The sequence below is a fragment of the Canis aureus genome, chromosome 1 (assembly GCF_053574225.1).
Source record: "Canis aureus isolate CA01 chromosome 1, VMU_Caureus_v.1.0, whole genome shotgun sequence".
NCBI classification, from domain to species: Eukaryota; Metazoa; Chordata; class Mammalia; order Carnivora; family Canidae; genus Canis; species Canis aureus.
In genome coordinates this window covers 5725403-5736962 of record NC_135611.1, presented here as the reverse complement: position 1 = coordinate 5736962, position 11560 = coordinate 5725403, and the positions used below count along the sequence as shown (strand labels likewise).

At 43.4% G+C, this 11560-nt stretch overlaps 1 long non-coding RNA gene across 1 annotated transcript; it reads right to left on the bottom strand.

Moving 5' to 3' along the window:
* Nucleotides 1-1916: 1916 nt before the first annotated feature.
* On the bottom strand, nucleotides 1917-10424 carry LOC144323073 (uncharacterized). Its single transcript, XR_013388647.1, has 3 exons — nucleotides 9987-10424; nucleotides 9582-9739; nucleotides 1917-5284 (listed from the first exon to the last, which is right to left on the bottom strand). It is a non-coding gene; the product is annotated as an uncharacterized LOC144323073 (long non-coding RNA).
* Nucleotides 10425-11560: the final 1136 nt, after the last annotated feature.

Here is an 11560-nt window from a genome sequence, read left to right as displayed (position 1 = left end):
GAGAACAAACAGAGGTTTATCAGAGGGGAGGTGTGGGGGGGATGGGATGGGAGAAGTAGGTGTTGGGGATTAAGAGTACACTTGTCGTGATGAGCACTGGGTGATGTATGGAATCGTTGAATCACTGTATTATACACCTGAAACTAAAATAACACTGTATGTTATGTTAACATATTGAAATTAAAAGTTTTAAAATTTTTTAAAAACTTCTCATACAAAAATGAAAAGGACACAAGGAAAGTTACCTTGATTGTGGCAATGATTTCATGGTTCATGCATATGTACAAACTCATCAAACAGCATATGTTACATATGTGCAATTTTATGTATATCGCCTATATACCTTTACTCTAAAAAAAGTAAAGAAAAACCCATGCCAGTTACATCGATCAGTTCTTCTCCAGACACAATGATTTGCTTAGTCACTGCATCTAAAGATGCTTCTAGTCTTAATATATATGAAAAACCAGCATGATCCAATTAGAAGTGCCAGGAAAAAATATGAAAGTAAGGGTAGTTTTAATTAGGTTAAAGCTTTATGTTCTGGTATACAAAGGAATCTCTTAAGAAAAATTTGCTCACAGAAAGTGGACAGTTGTCCTTTATTGAGCAAGTATTTAGGGAATGCCCACTCACAGGGGTCCATTTGGGGCACCTGCTACATGGCACAGCTCCAGGCCCAGAGCAAAGGGCACCCCAGATGCAACAGTGCCTGCTCTCCTGATCCCTCCTCACGTGGGACCCTTTCTTCTGAATTAGGGCAGTTCTATTCAGGAAAGAATTCCTCCATGTTGTGGTGACCCCAAATCAGTAAAGGGTAGATCAGAGAAAAAAAACCCTGCCCTCTTCCCTTTGGTTGCCCTGTATAGCAGAAAAAAAATGGTGGTGGGGGGAACACAGACTACGAAAGTACTCCTGTAGAGTGGGGGCAGGACCCCAGCCTGCCCTTCCAGGTGGCTTCACTGCTGGTGATGTGCCAGGATCAGCACTACAGTCAGCCGGCTCAGACCTGCCCTCTCAGAAGGGCACCTGTGCATCATGACAGCCTTGGTGTGTCTCCCAGGCCAGTCCGTCTTCCCTCGGCCAGTGGGTGCTGAGGTTTACAGCTCATGGTTAAAGCCTCTCTACTTCCAGCATCAATGTATTCTTTGCCTATTTTACTTTTCCTATGGTTCCTTCCATTTCTTCTAGGAGTGTTTGAATGGCAGCTCTTGGTGTCCATCTTTTCCAGAATACAGTTTGATCCTGGAAAATCAAGCTTGATGTCGGGTGCTGTCGTGGTCTGTCCCCGTTCTGAGGACTGATCAGATGAGAAGGTTTAAATCAGAGGGGCTCTCAGGGCTCTAGAATTAGTGCCTTCTAAGACCTGCCTCTTGCTTGTATGCTGTGTGTCAAGCACTAGGTGACACCCCAGGGAGACACACTGGGTTATTTTCATAACAGGGGAGGTGGATTTGCACCAAGCTGCCCCAACTTACAAACCCCTGGGACAAACAGCACCCATCCCGAGAGCAGAGCGGCAGCCCCTGCAGCAGCCAAGTGATCCAAGAGGAAGGTTCCAGGGGCTTCTCTCCTACCACCCACACCTTTCTTTTCACCTAAAAGTAAATGTTTAATGATAGGACAGAGAGACAGAACATATTTTAAGCACTATTAGAACAAAGAAGCAATCTAAAGGAATCCTATAATTTTAAACCAAGATACAAGAAGAAAACCTAAATGTTTTATTTTCAGACATTACAAATTACTATCATATTTAGGAGCCAGAGGTAAGAATTTACGGTGATTGTTTTATTCGAAACCAGCGGGTAAAGCAGTCAACATCTGCACACCAGAATCTCCCTCCACAACTTTCTAAGAATAACACACCTCAAGTTCTTTTTTTTTTAAATTTTTATTTATTTATGATAGGCACACAGTGAGAGAGATAGAGGCAGAGACACAGGCAGAGGGAGAAGCAGGCTCCATGCACTGGGAGCCCGACATGGGATTCGATCCCGGGTCTCCAGGATCGCGCCCTGGGCCAAAGGCAGGCGCTAAACCACTGCGCCACTCAGGGATCCCCCACACCTCAAGTTCTATGCATTGCGATGTGTCACAGCACCATGAGGGCCTCTGGGCAGCACAAAGCTTGAGTGAGGGGTGGGGGGTACGGGCAGTGTACAGAGCATAACTCAGTGAACAGAATCAGAAGCAGGATCTCTGCCTTCTCTGCTTCTTGGCACCTAAATGCTATTTGTTCCATGGCTGCAGACATCGGAGTTGGGACATAAGACCTAGGAAGACCATCGACAACTAGGTTCACCTTCAGCTCTGCAAATGCATAGGAGGGTGAGCATAAAGGGAAGTGGATGGGATGGGGACTCGGGTAGGCACAGGTTCAGTTAGAGCAGAGGTGGAGTAGGTTATATATCCAACTGCAGGTCAGGATGAAGGGGCCAATTCTAATTAACTTATCTGAAATTCATCCAAGAGACAAATTCGCTGCAGTGCAAGCCCATGGGACCATTTTGTGGGGAAGAAGAAGGACAAGTCATGGCATTCAGGGACACAACTGACATGTAGATGGGGCTTCATCACCCCCCACCGTGCACCAAGCCTATGGGTGGCCTTCCACATTTTGAGTTTAGAAAGCAGAGCTGCTGAGAAGTACTATGTTTTGATCTTGATCCTTGGTGGTAGAGATGAGTGTAATTGCGATAGGAGGACCAGCTGCCCCCGTCACCCCAGCACTGGCAGAGCCTTCCAGAATGGAAGCTGTGTCTTCTTCCTCCCCCTGGTCTCTGGCAGGTGCTGGGAGAGTGCAGCAGGGCACAGACCAGGCCCAGCAGGCCCCGGCGTCATTATTTCCTATGACTTTATAAACTCACATGACTAATTTAAAAATGGTTTTTTTGACTTTTTCTTAAATAATACTGTTAAAACCCTATTTAGCTTTTTTTGAAGTGTAAGGTAAATACATACAATGAAATGTTATTCGGCTTAAATGAAGAAGACAGTCGTGCTCCATGGGCAACGTGGGTGAATGTGAAGGACACTTTCCTAAGGGACATAAGCTGGTTCTGGAGGGACAAGCACTGCACACGTCCACTCACGCGAGGTAAAGGAAACAGACACAGAGACTAGGGAGTCCAGTGTGGTCGCCAGGGACTGTGGGATGGAAAGCAGAGGTTGCTAATCGATGGGCAGAAAGCCTCATTACACAAGATGAAGATGAATACGGTCTGGACGTCGGCTGTATGACACAGTACCTAATATTTAATGATGCTTGCTCATTCGCTTCAAAAGTTATTAAGAGAGAAAATCTCAGGGCACCTGGGTGGCTCAGTGGTTGAACGTCTGCCTTTGGCTCAGGGTGTGATCCCAGGGATCGAGTCCCTCATCAGGCTACCTGCAGGGAGCCTGCTTCTCCATCTACCTATGTCTCTGCCTCTCCTCTGTATCTCTTGTGTATAAATAAATAAAATCCTAAAAAAAGAGAGTGAGAGTAGATCTCATGTTGTGTTCTTATCACAGTAATATAAAATAAAATAGAAAGTGTAAGGTGTTAGAGAATGAATGGATACAAACTCTGTGGAAGTTATCTACCCCAGGCCTGTTAGGTGGGGGGGGCCCTCAGCCCTAGACCCCTGAGCTCTGCTAGGTTTATTTAGCACTGTGGTAAACCATGTATATGTGTTTTTGCCCCTCACACAAATGAAGGGGACACTCTTTAAAGCTGGCTTCACAAGAAGTCAGGGAAAAAAACATTTGGCAGGCGTTGTCCACAGAGTGAAAGCAGCAACTGCTCCTGCCCTGCCCATCCTAAGCCAATCCCTTCTTTTCAAGGCATGGAACACTTTGGGTCATTGCCCCTGGGACTTGCCCAAAGCCACCAGTTATGAGATTAAAAAAAAAATGTGCCAAGTTAAAAAAGTAGATGAAAGAAAATTATACTAGAAATCACAAATTGAGATAAATCACTGCAATGGAATATAAACTTTAATTCAGAATTGGCTGATTGTCAGAATCAAAAGAGAAACCTGCAAATTATTGCAAATTATTGTCTGGTAAGAGAAAGTAAGCAATTCATGGAAAGGCAAACATTTTCCATCTTACTTGTTATTTTGTTTAGCACATACTTGATGTGGCCATGTGATGATAGGCCATGTGATAGGCAGTATTCCAGAAGCTACCTGCCTAAAACCAAAGCTGGTCCCTAGGTTCACAAAACGAGTTGGTAAGTGGGGGAGGGGGAGTCTGAGGGAAAATTCCAACCAGATGAGCCAGTGAGCAAAGCTGTGTGACCCTGGACAAATTACCCAACTTCTCTGAGCCTCCACTGCCTGTTGCTAAAACAGGCATAGCAAGATCTACTCTCCACCAGATCTTAAGAAGTGAAATAAAATGAAATGAAAGGAAGATCTGAAGAAATGACCTAGGGCACCAAGTGCAATGCATAAACCACAGTAGGCATGCTTTACGTTAGTTGCCTTTTTTTTTTTTTTTTTTGTACTTTCACTATTGTCACTATTAGCAGTCATTTACCATTTTAACAGGAAAGGATATTCTAGAAGATACCTGGGTGCAGGTTTTAACAAGGGAAGAAAAGTTCAGAACAACAGACTTATCTCCTCACACTTTTGACTAAGGCCAGCTTGTTTGCTGAACAAGCACAGGCTTCTTTTGCTAGTTCTAGTAAATACTACAAAGCAAACAGGGACTCCCTGTTTCTGGGGCACCTGAGCTCATGTAGGGGCCACTCCCGACACCTGGCCTTGCAAACCCTCCAGTTGAAGCCTCACGTGCAGTGCTGACCCACCGACAAGCATGAGAGGTTCTAAGTTCCTTGGTGGGTGGGGGGAGGGAAGAGTCAGCCCCTCTTTTCTGTGACTCTGCTGGGATGATCATCAGTTACCCACACACCTGACCCCTGACAAGAGCAGCTTTCCATCCCCAGCCCCCCGTTCTCAAAACACAGGCCAGAGGGGGCTTCCCTGGCTACAGAGCATCATTGGCTCCCCATGATGCACATTGTCACTTTGCTTGGGAAGTGGAGAACACCTGCCCTAAGGAACAGTAGCTGAATGCCAGCCCTCTAAGACCGAAGATCTTTGGGAATGGAGATGGGCAACAGGATGGGACCCGGGAGTCATTTACTTCTTGCTCTGAAACCCTTCCCGATACCGCCCACCCCACCACCTCTCCCACAGCACCTGAAGTACGTGGATTCTGGTAAAGCACTCGTGACCTCACTTGGTTAATATGTTCTTACATCCTTGAATCTTCACATCCACAATTCCTCCTTGTGGGGAGAAAAATATAAGATGAATCCATTTCACGCCAAGTGCTCTACACAAAGCTCATCACAAAATCGGTCCTAACTCCTTCCTAGAATAAGCGAGTGGACATCTGTGGACAGTTCCTTAACCAGTTCTTGTACCCACTCCCTGTAGGCTTCCAAATTCAACTCATTATAGGGTTCTTTTAAACACTTATTCTTTAAAATTATATTCTATAAAATCATTTGAATAAGTGGTTTCCAAAAAATGGTTGGAATTTATAACCATGACTGGTATTAATACCTAAAGGGTAATTTACCCTCTACAGTTTGTTTTTTTTTAAAAGCGATTAACTTCAGGGGATCCCTGGGTGGCTCAGTGGTTTAGCGCCTGCCTTTGGCCCAGGGTGTGATCCTGGAGGCCCGGGATCGAGTCCCGCATCAGGCTTCCTGCATGGAGCCTACTTCTCCCACTGCCTGTGTCTCTGCCTCATTCTCTCTCTATGTCTATCATGAATAAATAAAAAATCTTAAAAAAAAAGTGATTAACTTCAACTTTTCATTTTCCCAATCATTTTCCTTTTCCTAAATTTCTGCTTATTTCATTTGCTTCCCTATGTCATTCCTAAATCGACAGTGTTCTGACAACCACTGAATGCAAGTTCATTGTACTGGACATCTTGTGTGCTCCACCTCCCACGCCCACAGCCCACCTCTGCAGCCATGGGTGTAGTAAGTGTATTCACATGGGTGTAGACTGAGGGCAGATGCAGAGCCTTCCTCCAGCTGCCCCTACACATGGCTTGCTTTCTGAAAGTGTCAGGTTTGCTGAAACCCACCCTTGACCAACAGCCCATGGGGGCCAGCAGACACATGATCCCTTTTACATATTTCAGGCTGATTCATTTTGAGGCACATCATCCAAGTCTTCTCGATGAATCTAGCTCTAGTTGTCCTCAACAGTGACCAACATGGTAAAACACCCTGGGATTGGCTTTCCCACCTTCCCCATGCCACGTCCCAGACCCTCTGTCTGCTCCCAGGAATCACTCTCTATAGCAAGCCACCTGTAAGCCCATCCTTGGCTCTGCTCTGCTTCCTGTGGAGAACCCAGGCCAAGACCCTCAGCAACTAGTGAGCTGAATCTCACCCCATCGGGACACAAGTTGCTCCTGCCTTCCTTTTATTTAACAACTTCAGGGCAATTTTTCAATCAAACTCCATTATAAATATCCTTCAGGTAACTTCTCAAGACTTCTTTCTTCCCTATCCTTCCTCACACATCTGGAGTCCCAGTGTAAATTATTTGTGATAAAGAAAAAAAAAAAAACCTATCCTGCCATAAATAAGACCAAAAGTTGAGAGCTGAGAAGAGACAGGGTATGTTTAGTAGATGATAGAGCAGCAGATCTTGCACTTGAGTGTTAGAAAAATAAAGGAAGTTGAGAATTAAAAATAAATAAATAAATAAAAAGCCATGACCCTATAGCCTGATTGCTGTCTATTAGGGGAAGGGAGGAAGGCACACTAGAGTTGTCTGCTGCATTTCTCCCAGCTCAGCATGGAAGGAACATTCTGCAGCCCTGCCTGCTGCGCCAGCACCTAGAAAAGCCTCCGGGAGCTTGCACAGACTCCTATCAGGTAGGATGACCTAAGCTGCATCGTATCACCCAGTGTATTTTCTAAGGAAAACACCAACCTTGCTCTGTGCTTCCAAGGCCATGTCTCCCAGAGAAAGGAAACTAAAGCACAGGGAAAAGAGAAAGTGGAGACAGAGTCCAACGGAGATACGAATGCTGGGTGGTAGAGCCAAGGCTGTGGACCAGGTCTGGATCCCAGAACAGAATAAAACATGAAGAGCTAGAAATACTCTCACCCTAAACACCTCTTCAGATACCTCCTGGGCTTCTCTGGAGCCAAGTGGGAATGGAATCAAGCCTCTGAAGGAGAAACAGCAGGCAGAGTCACTCCTGTGGGTCGCAGGGTCTGGGGCAGGCTGGGTACCCCATCCAGGGCGCATCTAGCCCACAGCAGACAGCGCTCTGTGGGGTCCCCATGCCCTTGTCCAATAGGATTGCTGGTTATCACTATCCAGTGCAGAAACAAGTCCCCGAAGCCATCAGGTATAGACCAGCCCCCTCCCAGAAAGGGAACTCTACATACAGTCAATTTCTGTGTTTAAAGGACTCATGTTCCAAAGAAACTTTTAAAAATAAGGCAGTTTTACAGAAACCTGAGCATTCCTTTTACTATTATTATCCCTTTCAGTACATGTGTTGTTTTCTCCATCTTTTCTCAGAACACTGTCTTGAAACAGGGGCAATAGATGTGGATTTACTGCTCACAGAAACAATTATACACTTGGAGTATGAGGGATGTCATGGCAATAAAGAAATGACAGGCTCATCTAATCAGCTCCCTACTCTTCATTCCACCATTAGGCTAAGGGGGAAAAAAAGGAAAGAAAACCAATCCAGTTATTTCCCCACAAATCTAAGGAAAATGGGTCTACTTCAAGGCTATTATGTGTTTTCTGTCCTTTCTGGTACTCAGACCCCACAAATGGTGCTGTGCTATAAAGAATTCAGAAGAATAAGTGATGATCTTCCTATTTATCACCAATTTTCATAACTGAGTTGAGAATAAGAAAGCCACAAAGCATCCTATGTCTTTGCATTTTTCCCTGCTGCCATGTTCACTGTACGGGTATGGTTTGATAATGACAAAAAGTAATCATATATAATCTAAGTTTTTTTCCAAAATGATGATATTACAAATGTAAAGACTAGTAGTTTTCGATTTTTAACATGTTTTCCATCTACTAACTTTGTTCTTCTTAAAGCCTGATCCATTTTTCAAAACTATCTGTAATCTGGGACCTGATCACCAATACAGAAATCCTAATTTTCTTAATGACAAACAGTCTTTGATTTCAACACTCAGAATCTGCTGTTTTAATTAATGAACAGGGAATATAAATAAGCCTGTTAATGTGATTTCCTTCATTTAAATAAATGATGGTAAAATCCACCAGGAGGAGACACTTGGAAACTAACATTTACTGCATTTCAACATAGACCAAGCACCACATGAAGATAGAAGAATAATGTAGGATTTTACAGTCAAGCAGAAAAAAAAAAAAAGACAATCAGGTATAATGAAAATATGATGATCATTATGTGTTGGAAATCCCATCTTTAATGCTATGAATTTCTAAACTAACTGACTTAAAATGCTTAGGGACAAATCTCAGTTGCTAACGGCCAGAGGGAGTGTTTAATCCTGGTGCCCAAAGAGTATCAAGAGCATCAGTAACTTCTGTGTAATAGGAAACCTTTCCCGATGCTGCACCACCTCCGTGGCAAAAGGCAGAGCAGACACATGAGCTCTCCCACCCCGAGGCTGAGGAAGGACCCTCGGTTCAGAGAGAGCCACCACTCTGTACAGATGGAGAGGCATTCTTGTGGAATAAACAACCATAGACCAACTGGCATTCAATGCCCTGATGCAAACAAATAATTATTCCATAATATAATTGCTGTGAACAAAGGGAAGATGAATAGAGAACCCAGAGCCGAGATGATAAAGAAAAATCAACTAGCCTTGGACTAAAATGGATGGTTTTCTCTAGTTTCAGATTTGGGAGGAACTGGAAATTAGTATCAGAGCCCCATGACAGCGCAAGCCTCTTCAGAGCACCTACTACGCAGCAGTGGTTGTGTAAGAGTTAAAGCCACTTGTCTTAGATACATACGCACACACACTCGTACATGTGCATTTAGCTAGTCATGCCTGGGTTAACCGAGTAAGTGTCTCTACGTCTCTCTAATCCTAGAGTAGGGTTTCAGTTCACCTCAAGAACATTTTGGTCATCTTTATAGTACTCCAAGTAAAGAATCTCCTTCAGTCTCTGTTTTAGCCATTTTTATGATCTTCACAAATGTAGATTAATATTAGTAATAAAGATTATTTTTTCTTTATTTTTAGAGAGAGAGCTCAAGAGAGGGCGATGGACAGAGGGAGACAGAAAGAATCTTAAGCAGGCTCCACGCCCAGCACAAAGCCTGACATGGGAATCAATCTCACAACCCTGAGATCATGACTTGAGCTGAAATAAAAAATCAGACACTTAACCAACTGGGTCACCCAGGTGCCCCAGTAATAAAAGTCCTAATAAATAGCACCTTTTTTTTTTTTTTTTTTTTTTTACAAATTTCAATGTAAAGACTTATTTCTTTCCTGAAGGTCCCACCATCCATATAGGAAGAAAGCAAAATCTAAATTAGCATGTGGTTATGAAGATTTGATTTGAAAAACTCACGCTGTGGGCACGTCTCCATTTAAAGCCAGGAAGTAGCAACTGAGGGTCCCCTGAATTCCCTTCGAGCTCCATCAGCCTTACAACTGTGGATCGTTGTCTGGATCCTTCACCAAGTTTTTATGTCACTTTCAGGAACTCCACCAGCTCCCCTTCAAAACCTGGTGAGCAAGTACGGCAGACATTTACAATACGACAATCCACTTATAGGATGATAGGAAATATCATTCTAAAAGTCATTCCCCATACTAATAATCTAAAATTGTAGAATATTATGGAATTGCTGTCATATTTTTAACTAAAGCAAAGAAAGCGCACAATATTATACCATTTTGTTCCTGAGAGGTTATTGGTTTTCTGAAGGGCAGCTGGTGCCTTTCAACACTCACAGAATAAATGACAGAGTACCTCCTATGCCATTCTGGCGATTTGTCCCTTTGTCCTGTGATGCATGTATTCACAAGATAGCAGCCCCAGGAAACCCACGAGCACCGACTGGGGAGAACATGTTGCTGCCATCAGCAAGGAGAGAATAAAAGATACAAATATGAATGTCAAAACCCTAAGAAATAGGGCATTACCCAGATTCATTATGCTTCCTGACCAAGGGCTTCTGTCTAGAAATGAATTCAATATTGATAACCGTGTTCAGACAGGAAAGCATTTTCAAAAGTGACAGGTTAATTTTTTTTTTTAACCAGAGCCAGTGGTTGAATGCCCACAATCATGCCCAGAAGGATGTAGATTCTTTCTATTTTGGGGGGCTTTTTTTTGTTTTTGTTTTTTTTTATAAATTTATTTTTTTATCAGTGTTCAATTTGCCAACATATAGAATAACACCCAGTGTTCATCCCATCAAGTGCCCCCATCAGTGCCCGTCACCCAGTCACCCCCATCCCCCGCCCACCTCCCCTTCCACCACCCCTAGTTCGTTTCCCAGAGTTAGGAGTCTCTCATGTTCTATCTCCCTTTCTGATATTTCCCACTCATTTTTTTCTCTTTTCCCCTTTATTCCCTTTCACTATTTTTTATATTCCCCAAATGAATGAGACCATATAACGTTTGTCCTTCTCCGATTGACTTATTTCACTCAGCATAATACCCCCCAGTTCCATCCACGTCGAAGCAAATGGTGGGTATTTGTCGTTTCTAATGGCTGAGTAATATTCCATTGTATACATAGACCACATCTTCTTTATCCATTCATCTTGCGATGGACACCGAGGCTCCTTCCACAGTTTGGCTATTGTGGACATTGCTGAACTATTGGGACTTCATCAAGATAAGAAGCTTTTGCACAGCAAAAGATACAGTCAACAAAACTCAAAGACAACCTACAGAATGGGAGAAGATATTTTCAAATGTCGTATCAGATAAAGGGCTAGTTTCCAAGATCTATAAAGAACTTATTAAACTCAACAGCAAAGAAACAAACAATCCAATCATGAAATGGGCAAAAGACATGAACAGAGATCTCACAGAGGAAGACATAGACATGGCCAACAAGCACATGAGAAAATGCTCCACATCACTGGCCATCAGGGAAATACAAATCCAAACCACAATGAGATACCACCTCACACCAGTGAGAATGGGGAAAGTTAATAAGACAGGAAACAATAAATGTTAGAGAGGATGTGGGGAAAGGGGAACCCTCTTGCACCGCTGGTGGGAATGTGAACTGGTGCAGCCACTCTGGAACACTGTGTGGAGGTTCCTCAAAGAGTTAAAAATAGACCTGCCCTACGACCCAGCAATTGCACTGCTGGGGATTTACCCCAAAGATACAGATGCAGTGAAATGCTGGGACACCTGCACCCCGATGTTTTTGTTTTTTTTTTTTAAGAAAAAAGCTTCTTGCTAGATATATAGATTGAACATAATCATGATAAAGTGTTTTAGCAATACATGAAAGTTTGAGTAAGTACGAGTCACCTAAAATACCATTGTCCTAAAAGAACCACCATTAACACTTGGTGAAC